The 15,738-nt window shown below is 46.5% G+C and overlaps 1 pseudogene; it reads right to left on the reverse strand.

Annotated features, from left to right (window-relative positions):
* Positions 1-224: 224 nt before the first annotated feature.
* LOC123428965 overlaps positions 225-15,738 on the reverse strand; it is a 28,943-nt pseudogene continuing 13,429 nt past the window's right edge.

The following is a 15,738-nucleotide window of genomic DNA, read 5'->3' on the forward strand; positions in this document are numbered from 1 at the left end:
AGGCTCCAAGTGTTGTCACAAGAAGTCCACTTAATTCAGTATACATATATGCATTTTGGAAACAACAAGTATGCATTTTGGAAACAACAAGACTCGGGAGACAATAACAAGTATTTTACTGGGAAATGTGTGCATTTTGGAAACAGCACTCCATCTGCTTAATTCAGTAATATATGCAGGGGCTGCTAATTCTGTGTACTAGCCGAGTCGTCACCTGAGGTCTTCTACCTGTTCATTATCCGAACAAGAGGCGCCTTATCTTCGAAGTTGGAACACCTCCTTTCCATCCGGCCCAACATGCTTCTTCCAATGTGGACCGGCGAACCATTCGACAGCCGCTCCCCCAAGAAAGCCTCCTAACTGCGGATGAACCAATCCAAGTAGTATAAGCTTATGAGTGTTTCATTTGTCACAGATGGAATATATATACTGCATAGAAAATCAGTTAGGAGACCTACATGTGCCCAGTCGTCGGTGCGAGTGCGATGCTTTAAGATCAGGGCAATGAACTGTCAAATGAAACGCGTGAGATCGATTTGCACCCGCATATATGGAATCAATGCAGCAATTTTCTCGACGAAAACAAGGGCAAACAAAGATGAGAAAAACAAATTTACCAGATTGCAGAAAACCACAAACGCGATTTCGGCTAGAATTTCGTTTGCCTTTTCCAAGTGCTTCCGGTGCCTCCACACGTAAACGGCTTCCGCACCAACCTGATAATCAAGACAGAATGTTGAGGATGGATCAACGGCAACCGAGGTGTAGTAAAATCAATGCATCTTAAATAGCATTTGATGTAGTACTAGTAGAATGTTGAGCAAAATAAATGGACGTAGTACCAATCCTAAAATAGCATCGGACGCACCAACAGAAGGGTTGGGGCAAAACCAGTAGCTCATCAGTGAACCTATATATCACAACAATTCCAAGCATGAACAATCAGTTATATACTTTGAATACCATCGAGCGGACCTTGCAAATTGTAAGGAAGCGAGTACTGAAATAACAAGAAGATCCAAAAAAATAAGCTGAATACAGATTATGGAAAACACTAAGAAACACCTGACCTGACAACGCTGAAGTGCAATAAATAGCCAGGAACCTTCTAGGGCCAGTGGCCTCTTCCAACCTAGGCCCAATCCTATGTAAAGCGGTACAATTATTCTGCATGCATCATCAGGACGATACCTAGCAAGTTATGAATTGCCATTGATTCCGTGGAGCAAATCGTACGTACGTAATGACCCAACACACATACTTACAGCGAGGTGGTTGAAATCCGCATGAAGGACAGACGATGTAAGCAGACGCCATATCTGCCCTCGGCTGATCAGCTTGTTTTCCTTTGATCCGTTCATGGTAAACCATCGTTGCACACAGCGCATTATATTAGACGGACAATTGGTCCACGAAATATAGATAGATAGACTCGAATGAGATGAATATAAGTGCATCTTTTTCGAGAAAAAAAGATGCAGTGGCATACATGTTGAAGGATAGAATGTACAAACCTTAGCACCCAACATATTAAGCGTTCTGTTTGATGTGACATCTGCAACGTGAACCCTTTGACGACGCAAGCACGCAGAAAGGAGAAGAAAAATCAACAAATGTAGTATGAATTTAAACTTATTAGGAAGGAAACCATGCATGCTTCTGCTCACGTACAGAAAATTAACGGCGAGAAGAGCATCGGTGCACTTCCTCTTGCCCTTGTTGCTTCCGTGGTCATTTGGCCCGGTGGGAGATGATTCCTGCTCTGACTTGTTGCTGGTGAGAAGGCCGGCGGCGGAGAAGGACGCGACGGAGAGCACTTTCCCCACGATGAGGCGGCGGAGTGGCTTCGACTTGGACGTCGATGAATGCCCATGCGATCCCCCTCCAAACCACCGGCTGCTGTTGGCTGCTACTCTCGGCGGCAAGACGACATGAAGAAGATGATGCAACACACCCTATGTATGTGTGCATTGTAAGATACAATCCAGGTTACACCGAGTATGTAGTACAGTACGTACTAATAATTTACCAAAGCAATTTGGGAAACTGCACGTACCGGGGGCGAGCGGTGGTGGAGACCGCCGGCGAGGTGGGGATGCGCCGGACAAGGAGGAGGACGTCCCAAGGAGCGGAGCCGGAGCAGCAGCCGCGACGCCATGGGCGCAAGATCTTTTCGATGGTAGCGGGCCTTTCTAGCTTCTCCTGTTTCGATGGAGATTGCGTTTCGGTCTCGCCTTGCCTTCTTATGATTCAGATAAAGTCATGGACTCGATCGATCATGGTGATTTATGCGGATGCCGGCCGGGCTTAATTATGATTCAGATAAAGGTTCGGACTGACGTCGACTGTTTCTCAGTCCGATATAGGGAAATTAACGACTCCTCAAAATTCAAATTCTAACAGGAAAAGAGACTGTGTCATGGTCTGAAACTCCGAATAGACCTGTTGTGCAGATCGATGCCCTACACAAAGGAAATGTCTATCCCTCAACCGGCACATCGAACGGAGGACATCCGCCATCTCCTTCGATCGACACGTGGCGCAAAGCTAGGGAAAACCGACAGATCTTGGAGGGGCGCCGCTCGCCGGCAGCGACGCGATGGCGGTGGTAGGCGGCGCCGCCGGCCCTCCCCTGCCTCCATCCTCCCCCACCCGCGTGCACCAGCCACTTGCCCCAACACTGGCGGCCTTCCGCACGCCGCCGCCAGTCGCGCCGCTGCCCCCGATGCCGGGGCCCTCCCCTCCCTCCACCCCCTCGCGCCGCCGGTCACTGGCCCCAGCAGTCTATGAACGTTGCAAAAAAATTCTTCAACTTGACTTTTGTTGCAAAAATTTCTGAAACATGACCTTTGTTGTAAAAAGTTCTCCCGCAAAAGTACCTATGTTGCAGAAAGATGGAGGAAAAAAATTCACCAACAGGCAAATTGTTTCTGGAACTCGGCCGTTGTTTCGGTAATTAACGGATCCAAAAATTATTTCTTGCAACAAAGCGAAAGTTTCTGCAACTCAACCATCGTTTCAGAAATTATGGGGTGCCTGGTCGGAGCGGATCGGAGGGCTGCGCGTAGATCGGACGGCCCTCCAGGTGACGGATGTTTACTAAACATCCGCCGATAGATGCGTAGCAGGCCCCACTACAAAAATACTTTTCGGACGACATTTTTGAACAGGAACGATCTTTATATGTTATAAATAAACTAGTTTATATTTTTGTTGTTCCAAATTAACTGAGCGGCTGCTACAAATCAATCATGATTTTTAGAAAAATCATCTGCTGGCACTGATGGCCGTTCAATCTCAGCAAGGCGGCTCACATTTTCTCTCCTCTGATCTCGTTTAGTTTAACACCCACGCGGCTCCTCTCAAGACAGCGACGTGCTTGGCTACAACAAGGAGGCCCTGCAGCCTCTGCCACGGTTGCACTCACCAAGACACGAACTGGAGCATCTCCCTCAACTCCGGTGGCCGCCACGGGCGTGTTGTGTTGCAACACCACCAGAGCTGCGGGTGGACGGAGCCGTCGCCGACTGCTGCATCGCAGCACCGGGAGCCGTCGAGGGCTGCTCCATGGCAACGCCGAGTGCGACGGCACTGAAGAAAGCTCCAATGCAGCTCAGAGGAAGCTTCATTGCAGCCTGAGACGTAGTCCGTTCCATCCCCATAGCAGCTTCAATGACCCGGTGGAGCTCCAATGCAGCCCGGGCGATGCTGCATTGCAATACCGACAATCCCGATGACGCCGTATTGCAGTCCTGGTGGCCCCGACGACTCTGCATAGAAACACCAGCTACCCTTGTCGACACGGCATAGCAACACCGGCGACCCCTGTGGTGCTGCACCGTAACACAGGTGGCCCCAACAACTCAACACTGACATGCCCCTCGCTGCAGCACCCGAAGCCCCGACTAAAGCAGAGGCAACAACGTCGTTGCAAATCGGCGACACGCAAGTTTCCTTGTCTACGGCAACAAGACCAGTCGTGATTTGGCTTGGAGCAGTGGTAGGGGGAGAGGTGTTGCACACGCGTGAGACATCCGCCGCACAATTGGTTTCGATTGCACGGCTCGCGACGCGGTTTACGCGAGCGAAACATCAGCCGATTTAAAACAAACGATTTTTCCAATCAACTGAAATATGTACTCCTTTGGTTCCATTTTTTTGGATGGAGGTAGTAAAATATTATTCTGTTCGAAGTCGAGTGAATTAATTGAAATATGTGCTAAATGATTTCTAATTGATCCGAATATGACTGAATAGTTGATATTTTGGTAAATGCATATGTTTACATTCAAACTTCAATTACTTTGTGATATTAAATTGAAATAAGTGAAATGTGAGAAGAGGTCTTCTTAGCAGGAGTAAATCCTAAAAAACTGATTATTTTTTTTACATTCGTTGATGTAAGTTAAATATTTTTTTTCAGAAATCGAGTGAAACCATTAAAATGTATGTGAAATATTTTCTGACATTAAGTTATTTCATTTACAATTCAATTAAAAAAAACCATTTGACAAATACTTACAGTTATTACAGCGAACTATATATTTTTAATGCATATTTATATTTTGCTGAAAAGATTGAAACAACAAAATTCTTGAAAACTGAGTGAAAGAACTAATTATGCACAAAATGTTTTCAAAAATTGGATGAAATAATTTAAATCACTTTTAGAAAATATTTAACATATATTTAAAACAGTACACTCGAATTTATAATATATTTAGCACATTTTTCAGTTTTCACTATATTTTTGAAACAACTTAATTAAATCTACTTCGACATAAATGTCACTATTTCAATCAACTAAATATATGAAATTATTCTGAATATTTATAAATTATAGTCATTTTTGCAAATGATGAATTTTATTGCAATATCAACTATGCGCCTAACATTTTCCAAAATTTAACGAAATATCTGAAATGTGTGTGACATATTATGAGATATTAATAATTTGGTTCTATTTTTATTGATGTCAGAAAGATGTCGCACACATTTTTAGTTTTCTCTCTATCAATTTAAGTGCTTATTTTTTATTTTAACCGAAATACGAGTGAACTAATTGAAATTTCTTTCAAAAGCTTGAATTTGTGTTATATTTTAATCAGTTTCATAAGTAAGCACTAAAAATGATTCAAATGACTTAGGTGTGTCTGAAATGTATGTGTTGTCTTTTTAAAACTATAAGCTGTTTGTCAATATTTTTAAAAACTATTTAACACATAGTCAATTATTTCATTCAATTTCAGTACATTTCACACACATTGGGATTTACTAAAATTTGGTTGAGACCATGAAATTTAAAATATTTTAGAATACATTCATGATTGGTCTTGTTCTAAAGGTATTGTCGCCAGAAATTCAAATATGTAAAATTTGCAAAACAATCTTTAGGTTGAGGAAATGTCAATCATCTAAAATATCCCAAATAAAAAAAATGTTTGCCTTTTTGTATGTGGCGAGAGGGTCTGGGAAGTTGCATGCAGTCATTTCTCTATCTACCCGGACCTAATCCCCATTTTACAAAAGCTAACATATATTTGCATGTAAAGCAACCAACGACATACTAGTGACAATGAACATGCCAATGGGCTACATATTGTTCCGTGATGATGAATAGTCGCCCCCGGACAAGGCCGCTATGACAAATAAGCAACTACTATTGATACCTCCATACGTGGCCGTTCCGGCTTATCTCACTCATACGTAACTGAGAGTATCCATCCATCGTCCAGTCAATAAGAACATGCATACACCCGATCACGAGGGCCCTTCGTTAGACCTGCCTTGCCTAGCCGTATGTCGTAGCAAACACCTCGGTTTTGTACATTTCTCTCGACGATGCCACCAGGCGCCACCTTCGCCATAGTTATCTTTCCCATAGCTATCAAAGCGAATCTATATGAAATTTATCTTTACCATAGCTATCAAAGCCAATCTATCTCAGATCCCACACTAGGCTAACATTGACTCAGATGAAGATTCACAATCCCTTTGGATGATCAATTAACAATGCATTTGTACGATCAATTGGTCATGCACGCGTTCAATCATTCAAATTGTATGTCTCATGAATCGTAACGTGATCTATGCTTACTACTCAATTTTGATAGAGTGGAAGGCCATGCTAAGATTATGAGATATTAAACCACTCGGTGTGTTTGAATTTGAATAATTTGGTTTGTAAACTTTGAATCTGTATTATTCATGAATTGTGTAGAACTTATTATGTTTGGTTCTTATACGTGTGCTAATATATAGTAGCAATGTATTAAGTAAACTAGAATTGTAAGACTTTATCAAAAATAACAATTTAGTCCACTCAATTTAGGAGTTCGGCTAGGATAGGCCAAAACTTAATGGAGGAAATTTACTCCACTATAGCTAGCTCGGAGGTTTACTCTTCTATTTTTTAGGTGACGACTAAAGATGGCCTTAGTTCGAGAAGGTATTTGCACGCTTCACAACAATAAAGGACCGGCCCGTTAAATTTATGTGCAAGCCATGAGTGTTATTGTGGTCTTGGGCTACTCATTGGCCAAACAACGGACGCCCTTTCCAATCTGGACCGTAGAACCATTCGATCGCTGCTCCCCCAAGCAATCCTCCCAGCTGCATGAATGTGAATAAATCCAAGTAAGCTAGCCAATCAAGCATTTCATATGTTGCTAAGATTGATGAACTCTACAAAATTGTACGCGAGACCTACATGTGCCCAATTGTCGAGGCGGCGACAAAGAAGGCCGATGCCCTGTTAAACAGAACACATGAGACTTGTACATGCATATGGTACGCAGCAAGAAGATGGAAAAACACAAATACAAATATGAATGATTACCAGATTTAATAAAATTACAAATTTAATATTATCTAAATTTTCCTTTGCGTTTCCAAAAAGATCTTGGTGCCTCCACAGATAAACAGCCTGTGCACCAACCTGAATATAAAGATTGAGGTTGGTTGATGAATTAGTGAGATGCAAGAATTATTTTAATGCACAAATACATCAGATAAAACTGACTAGAAGTGACTAAACCATAAAACCATGTGAGGGATACAAAGATTCGAAATTAAGAATGAATCTATTCTATGCAAGTCGCTTTTATGCTCTTGGACCAAAGATGTGATGCATAACTAGTGATGCGGAACCAATACTTAGGTCGCAGGCGGCTCTCACTAGAAACAGCGATGCTCGAACTTTTGGCTAGCTAACTCAATGTGAATTGACACGTTTTGTCCCACTTTGGCCAGTACATTTGCCATTGAAAATGGATCCAGGGTTAGGTTCTAGGAAGACTGGTTGGGAAGCTCCACACTTGGGAAAGATAAGGCACAAATTTGAACCGTTGCAACACGTTCAAAAGTTACATAATGTTTTGGCCCAGCAGTAGCTTAGAAACACTAAATGACTCCAAATTTAGCGCTACTTTGGGAAACAGCGAGCTATTAGTGTCATTTTAAATTTGGTGTTAAAAGTGCATTGCTTAGTGGGAAAGCCGTTCAGAACCTATATCGAAGCTATAGCGGAGCTTCCGCTATAGTGGGCTATTCAGATCTTATATTATTATATATCGCTGCTACCGGACTTTTCATAAGAGGAAGACAAATTTTGCATTCAGAGTAGATGCCTCTTGGTGAAGCCTCTATGCTCTGGCTGTGCACAGTGATGTTTTCGGAAATTCATGGTCCGGTTAAAAGTTACAATCTTCATTAGGTGTCTACATATATAAGGGTGTTGGCTTCGAATCGCTGGATCAAATCACCCGGGAGCTACACACGCGTACAAAGCTGGCTATGCAAACAAGCAAGCAAGCAGCCACCCAGGTTGATGGATCGACCGTAGCCACACAGCGTATAATACGCGTCTTGCCGGAGCTACTCTAGTTGATTTCGATCAACTCTAGGTAGCAGAACAAGAAACTTTGCACCGAATCGATTTATAGCCAAAGGCTCTTGACGTGCCTTGTTTTATTGCTTTGCTCTTTTTTCTCTGGTGTTACAATCAACATCCCTAGGGTGTCTTTTATACATGTCCACAAGGGACTATGGAAATAGACTAGGACTAGGAATCCTAATACTACTAGGACTCGGTTTGGCTTTCTTTCCTAATCCTACATGAGCAACATGATTAACATCTACATTCACCTCCTTAATCTTGTTGCTTGACTTCACTTCTTGCACTCCGACTTTCCTCCTCATCTCGATGAACTTCTGTCGACCGAGGGACTTGGTGAAAATATCGGCAAGTTGGTCTTTCGTGTTCACATGTTGAACCTCGATCAACCCTTCTTCAATGCACTCCCGGATATGGTGGAACCGGGTATCTATGTGGTTGCTCCTTTCGTGATGAACCGGATTTTTGCACAACGAGATTGCAGCTTGGTTATCGATCTTCAGTGACACCTTCTGCACCTCCCGCTTTGCAAGAATAGCTAGGAGTCTTCTCAGCCACACTGCTTGACAAGCCGCCGTGCTTGTCGCTATGTATTCTGCCTCGCATGAAGACAGTGCCACCACCTTTTGCTTCTGAGAATTCCAGCTAATCGGATTCGGGCCAAGGTAGAAAACCATGCCCGTTGTGCTCTTTCGGTCATCAACATCACCTGCCATGTCGCTATCTGAATATCCACGAAGGATCAATCCTTCCTTTCCCTTTCTGTACGTGCAACCAAGATTAATGGTGCCTTTCACATAGCGCAAGATTTGATTGACCGTGCTCATGTGCTCGGTTGTCGGTTTCTCCATGAAACGACTCACGATCCCGAGTGAATAAGCCAAGTCAGGTCGGGTATGCACCAAGTATCTTAGGCTACCCACAACGCTTCGATACATTGTGGTGTCCACCGGCGGATTTGAGCTACGCTTGCTCAACTTGTGACGTTGGTCCATTGGAACTTGTGTCGCGTAGCAATCTGACATGCCACACTTGTCCAATAACTTGACCGCGTAAGCCGATTGACATAGGGAAATCTCTCCGGAGCTTTGCTTCACTTCGATGCCCAAGTAATAGCTGAGTAATCCCAGATCACTCATGCTAAACTTGTTCTTCATTTGCGCCTTGAAACGTTCAATTTCTTGTACGCTATCTCCGGTGATAATCAGATCGTCGACATAAACTCCAACTAGCAGGTTTGAGCCTTTGGAGTTCTTTGTATAGACTGCGTGCTCGAGGGGACATCTTTTGAACCCGAGCGAGACCAGACTTCGGTCTAACTTTGAGTTCCAAGCTCTTGGCGCTTGCTTCAACCCGTAAAGTGCCTTCTTGAGCTTGTAAACTTTCCCTTCTTCGCCTTTCTTCTCGTAGCCGAGGGGTTGTTCCACGTACACTTCTTCTGTGAGATCGCCGTTGAGGAAAGCGGATTTAACATCCATATGATGAACCTTCCAATCCTCTTGTGCTGCCAAAGCTAGGAGCACTCTCACCGTCTCGATTCGAGCAACCGGTGCAAACACCTCATCATAGTCAACTCCTTGACGTTGAACGTAGCCCTTTGCAACGAGTCTTGCCTTGTACTTCACAATGGCACCCTCCGTGTCCTTCTTTAACTTGTAAACCCACTTCAAACCTATCGTCTTTTGGTTTGGAGGTCGGGTTACCAAAGTCCACGTGCCATTGCTCTCAATTGCCTTCATCTCCTCATCCATGGCGTGCGTCCAGCTAGGACTTTTTCTCGCCTCTACGAAGTTCGCCGGCTCCTCAACTCCGAACAGACATAGTCCGGAGTAATCGAGCGTAACTGGCTTTGTGTACTTGTAGACTTTCTTGAGGGTCTTGTAGCGACGAGGCCCTGAGGAGTCCGTTGTGGCTTGCGAAGGAGGCGACACAAATTGTGTCGGCGTTGATGCACTTGAGGAAGACGGCTGAGACCTTGATGTGTCATCGACATCCGTGTCGTCGGCGTAGTCGTCGTGACCGTGACCATCATCTTGATTGTCGTCGTCACTAATGCGCCTCGTTGTTGATGTTGTCGTCGAGATCTCCGCCTGTGTCGTGCGCGGCGTTGTCGCTATCTCCTTGCGACCTATGCGCGTCGTCGTCGGTGTCGGCACCATGATGATCACTACTGTTGTGGTCACCTTGGTTGGGCGTCTTGCCAATCACCTGGACATCCTCCCCTGCATCATCATCAGTTGGAAATTCAACTGCAAATATGTTACTGTTTCGAGCATCGTCGGCTGCGGCGCTCCAATTCCACGCTTGGTTTTCTTCAAACACGACGTCGCGTGAAATCCGTAGACGCTTGGTTTGTGGATCGTAGAAACGGTATGCCTTGGTGCCAGAACTGCTCTCGTATCCGATGAACACCATCTTGGTGCTACGATCGGCAAGCTTTGAGAGGTGCGGCTCCGCCGTCTTCACATGTGCCACGCACCCGAATGTCCGTAGATGAGACACATTCGGCTTACGTCCGTAAATTGCTTCATACGGAGTCTTGCCGATCACCGCCTTCGTTGGAGCCCGGTTGAGAAGATAGACCGCCGTCGAGACAGCTTCTCCCCAAAAGGTCCCTGGCAGGTTCTTGCTCTTGAGTAAACTCCTTGCCATGTCAACGACGGTTCGGTTGCGCCTTTTAACGACCCCATTCTGCTGCGGCGTGTAAGGTGCCGCGAGGAACCTCTTTATGCCAATCTTCTCGCAGTAGTCGTTGAACTCATTCGACGTAAACTCTCCGCCGCGATCTGTCCGTAGAGCGCGAACCTTCAGCTTGTGTTCCATCTCTGTTGCAGCCTTCAATTTCTTGAACGCTTCAAACGCCTCATCTTTAGATCGTAGGAGAATGACCCACATATATCTCGAGTAGTCGTCTACCACAAGGAAGAAATACTTCTTTCCAGCGTGAGTTGCCGGGGTGATAGGGCCACATAGATCACCATGGAGCAGCTCGAGTGCATCACTTGCACGATAGGTAGACTGAGCAGGGAATGGCCTGCGGTGCTGTTTTCCAACCAAGCACCCGTCACATACTCGATCAACATGGTCGATAACTGGCATCCCGGATACCATCTGCATCTTTGACATCTTCTTCAAGGCGTAGAAGTTAACGTGTCCAAATCTAGCATGCCATAACCACGAATCATCATCACTCTTGGCAAGCCAACACTCCGGTTGAGATTGATCAAGGTTGAGGATATAGAGCCTATTCCGTGTGCGATTAACACGAGCTAGCACGTTTCGGAGGTTGTCGAAGATCGTCATCACTCCGCTCTCTATATTCACCTTGCATCCATTCTCGTCAAGCTTCCCAATAGAGATGATGTTGTTGCGCAGCCGTGGGATGTAGTACACTCCGGTGAGTATGCGATGTTCGCCTGTGAGACCCTCAAAGAGGACAGATCCTTGCCCGCAAATCTCCACAGCTGAACCATCACCGAACTTGACCGAGCCTTCAACATCGTATTCCAGCTCGAGGAATTTCTCCTTGCACCCCGTCATATGGTTACTGGCACCCGTGTCGAGATACCACGACACGTTCTGATCACCGGATAACTTTGGTGTCACTTTTTCCTCATGAAGTAGCACCTTCCGGCTTGGTTTTACGACCACCGTTTCAGCGAGATCACAAACTTCGGCCATCAGAAGACCTGGACCTTCGTCTTCCTGCTTTGCCAAATTTGCCTTGATCTCCCGCTTGTTAGGCTTTGGACAATCCTTCGCAAAGTGACCCATCTTATTGCAGTTATAGCACTTGACCTCGGACAAGTCCAAGTTCCGTGGTTCTGCTCTTTAGATTGGCCCGCCTTACCACGACCTTGTGGTTTGCCTTTTCCTTTGCCTTTTCCGGTTTGTCCATCGCCCTTCGTGTTGCTTGAGCCTTCGCCACCGTCACGCCTTCCTTTGCTACTTGGGGCCTCCCAGTCTGTGCGCGAGTACATGAGTTGGTCACTACCTCCTCCTTTGCCTTTCCGACAGCCACGAGCATTCTCTTCCCATGTCCGCAATCGTCCGATCGCCTCCGTTATGGTCATGTCGTCGATGTCGTAAAGCTGCTCGAGCATGCCGATGATGTACGTGAATTTATCAGTGACAGAACTGAAAAATTTCTCCACGATCTCGGTCTCATCGAGCTTTGCACCAAGCGCGCGGATCTCTCCCACCAAAGTAGTAAGACGCATGGCGTAGTCATTCACCGATTCAGTTTCCTCCATCTGCAACTTGTGAAATTGGCGCTTCAACACTTGTGCCCGAGCCTTGGTGACGCGATCTTCTCCGATCCTCATCTCCTTGAGTGCGTTCCACGCCTCTCTTGCCGTCTCAAACTCCGCCAGTGTCATCAGCACGGAATCCGGCACAGACTGGGCTATGGCGGCCATGGCACCTTCGTCGCGCTCCTCGTCGACGTCGTCGTCCGTGATGGCCTCCCACACTCGAAGGGATCGAAGAATAATCTTCATCTTCACCGCCCACACGCCGTAGTTGGCGTCGGTGAGCATCGGGTACTGGATGGGGATGTTGCGATGCGCCTGGACGTTAGGGCCGCTCGTTCCTCCACCATTGGTTGCTGACTTGACGCCCTTCTTCACCTTGTCGCCGTTCTTGTTCGCCTTGGCACCGCCGCTGTCGGACTTGACCGACTCAGCGTCGCTGTCCGTCATCGTAGATCGTAGATCGTCGAGGCTCTAGATACCAAATGTTGGCTTCGAATCGCTGGATCAAATCACCCGGGAGCTACACACGCGCACAAAGCTGGCTATGCAAACAAGCAAGCAAGCAGCCACCCAGGTTGATGGATCGACCGTAGCCACACAGCGTATAATACGCGTCTTGCCGGAGCTACTCTAGTTGATTTCGATCAACTCTAGGTAGCAGAACAAGAAACTTTGCACCGAATCGATTTATAGCCAAAGGCTCTTGACGTGCCTTGTTTTATTGCTTTGCTCTTTTTTCTCTGGTGTTACAATCAACATCCCTAGGGTGTCTTTTATACACGTCCACAAGGGACTATGGAAATAGACTAGGACTAGGAATCCTAATACTACTAGGACTCGGTTTGGCTTTCTTTCCTAATCCTACATGAGCAACATGATTAACATCTACATTCACCTCCTTAATCTTGTTGCTTGACTTCACTTCTTGCACTCCGACTTTCCTCCTCATCTCGATGAACTTCTGTCGACCGAGGGACTTGGTGAAAATATCGGCAAGTTGGTCTTTCGTGTTCACATGTTGAACCTCGATCAACCCTTCTTCAATGCACTCCCGGATATGGTGGAACCGGGTATCTATGTGCTTGCTCCTTTCGTGATGAACCGGATTTTTGCACAACGAGATTGCAGCTTGGTTATCGATCTTCAGTGACACCTTCTGCACCTCCCGCTTTGCAAGAATAGCTAGGAGTCTTCTCAGCCACACTGCTTGACAAGCCGCCGTGCTTGCCGCTATGTATTCTGCCTCGCATGAAGACAGTGCCACCACCTTTTGCTTCTGAGAATTCCAGCTAATCGGATTCGGGCCAAGGTAGAAAACCATGCCCGTTGTGCTCTTTCGGTCATCAACATCACCTGCCATGTCGCTATCTGAATATCCACGAAGGATCAATCCTTCCTTTCCCTTTCTGTACGTGCAACCAAGATTAATGGTGCCTTTCACATAGCGCAAGATTTGATTGACCGTGCTCATGTGCTCGGTTGTCGGTTTCTCCATGAAACGACTCACGATCCCGAGTGAATAAGCCAAGTCAGGTCGGGTATGCACCAAGTATCTTAGGCTACCCACAACGCTTCGATACATTGTGGTGTCCACCGGCGGATTTGAGCTACGCTTGCTCAACTTGTGACGTTGGTCCATTGGAACTTGTGTCGCGTAGCAATCTGACATGCCACACTTGTCCAATAACTTGACCGCGTAAGCCGATTGACATAGGGAAATCTCTCCGGAGCTTTGCTTCACTTCGATGCCCAAGTAATAGCTGAGTAATCCCAGATCACTCATGCTAAACTTGTTCTTCATTTGCGCCTTGAAACGTTCAATTTCTTGTACGCTATCTCCGGTGATAATCAGATCGTCGACATAAACTCCAACTAGCAGGTTTGAGCCTTTGGAGTTCTTTGTATAGACTGCGTGCTCGAGGGGACATCTCTTGAACCCGAGCGAGACCAGACTTCGGTCTAACTTTGAGTTCCAAGCTCTTGGCGCTTGCTTCAACCCGTAAAGTGCCTTCTTGAGCTTGTAAACTTTCCCTTCTTCGCCTTTCTTCTCGTAGCCGAGGGGTTGTTCCACGTACACTTCTTCTGTGAGATCGCCGTTGAGGAAAGCGGATTTAACATCCATATGATGAACCTTCCAATCCTCTTGTGCTGCCAAAGCTAGGAGCACTCTCACCGTCTCGATTCGAGCAACCGGTGCAAACACCTCATCATAGTCAACTCCTTGACGTTGAACGTAGCCCTTTGCAACGAGTCTTGCCTTGTACTTCACAATGGCACCCTCCGTGTCCTTCTTTAACTTGTAAACCCACTTCAAACCTATCGTCTTTTGGTTTGGAGGTCGGGTTACCAAAGTCCACGTGCCATTGCTCTCAATTGCCTTCATCTCCTCATCCATGGCGTGCGTCCAGCTAGGACTTTTTCTCGCCTCTACGAAGTTCGCCGGCTCCTCAACTCCGAACAGACATAGTCCGGAGTAATCGAGCGTAACTGGCTTTGTGTACTTGTAGACTTTCTTGAGGGTCTTGTAGCGACGAGGCCCTGAGGAGTCCGTTGTGGCTTGCGAAGGAGGCGACACAAATTGTGTCGGCGTTGATGCACTTGAGGAAGACGGCTGAGACCTTGATGTGTCATCGACATCCGTGTCGTCGGCGTAGTCGTCGTGACCGTGACCATCATCTTGATTGTCGTCGTCACTAATGCGCCTCGTTGTTGATGTTGTCGTCGAGATCTCCGCCTGTGTCGTGCGCGGCGTTGTCGCTATCTCCTTGCGACCTATGCGCGTCGTCGTCGGTGTCGGCACCATGATGATCACTACTGTTGTGGTCACCTTGGTTGGGCGTCTTGCCAATCACCTGGACATCCTCCCCTGCATCATCATCAGTTGGAAATTCAACTGCAAATATGTTACTGTTTCGAGCATCGTCGGCTGCGGCGCTCCAATTCCACGCTTGGTTTTCTTCAAACACGACGTCGCGTGAAATCCGTAGACGCTTGGTTTGTGGATCGTAGAAACGGTATGCCTTGGTGCCAGAACTGCTCTCGTATCCGATGAACACCATCTTGGTGCTACGATCGGCAAGCTTTGAGAGGTGCGGCTCCGCCGTCTTCACATGTGCCACGCACCCGAATGTCCGTAGATGAGACACATTCGGCTTACGTCCGTAAATTGCTTCATACGGAGTCTTGCCGATCACCGCCTTCGTTGGAGCCCGGTTGAGAAGATAGACCGCCGTCGAGACAGCTTCTCCCCAAAAGGTCCCTGGCAGGTTCTTGCTCTTGAGTAAACTCCTTGCCATGTCAACGACGGTTCGGTTGCGCCTTTCAACGACCCCATTCTGCTGCGGCGTGTAAGGTGCCGCGAGGAACCTCTTTATGCCAATCTTCTCGCAGTAGTCGTTGAACTCATTCGACGTAAACTCTCCGCCGCGATCTGTCCGTAGAGCGCGAACCTTCAGCTTGTGTTCCATCTCTGTTGCAGCCTTCAATTTCTTGAACGCTTCAAACGCCTCATCTTTAGATCGTAGGAGAATGACCCACATATATCTCGAGTAGTCGTCTACCACAAGGAAGAAATACTTCTTTCCAGCGTGA

The sequence above is a fragment of the Hordeum vulgare genome, chromosome 2H (genome assembly GCF_904849725.1).
Source record: "Hordeum vulgare subsp. vulgare chromosome 2H, MorexV3_pseudomolecules_assembly, whole genome shotgun sequence".
In the NCBI taxonomy this organism is placed as follows: Eukaryota; Viridiplantae; Streptophyta; class Magnoliopsida; order Poales; family Poaceae; genus Hordeum; species Hordeum vulgare.